A 292-nucleotide genomic window follows, 5' to 3' on the forward strand; every position below is an offset into this window, starting at 1 on the left:
CAGCAGAGCTTGGGAGCCACCCCATCATCCCAGGAGCATCTCAGCAGGTACCATTCCCATCCCTGCAGCCAGACCACGGATGGACAGGAGACCAGACCTCCTGCAGCTGGGACGTGCCAAGTGATCCCCCAGTGCTGGGCTGGGCTGCATCCTCTAACCATGCTCCGCATCTCCAAGCTGCTGCTCGAGCATCTTTCTCCCACATCAAATTATTTGCAAAATTATTAATGCTAGATGTGTGGCTGTTATCTACCGGTGACCTTTGGGGAGGGGAGTGGGGGGGGGAAGCGCC

Source organism: Buceros rhinoceros, unplaced genomic scaffold (assembly GCF_000710305.1).
Source record: "Buceros rhinoceros silvestris isolate BGI_N320 unplaced genomic scaffold, ASM71030v1 scaffold21807, whole genome shotgun sequence".
Taxonomy (NCBI): Eukaryota; Metazoa; Chordata; class Aves; order Bucerotiformes; family Bucerotidae; genus Buceros; species Buceros rhinoceros.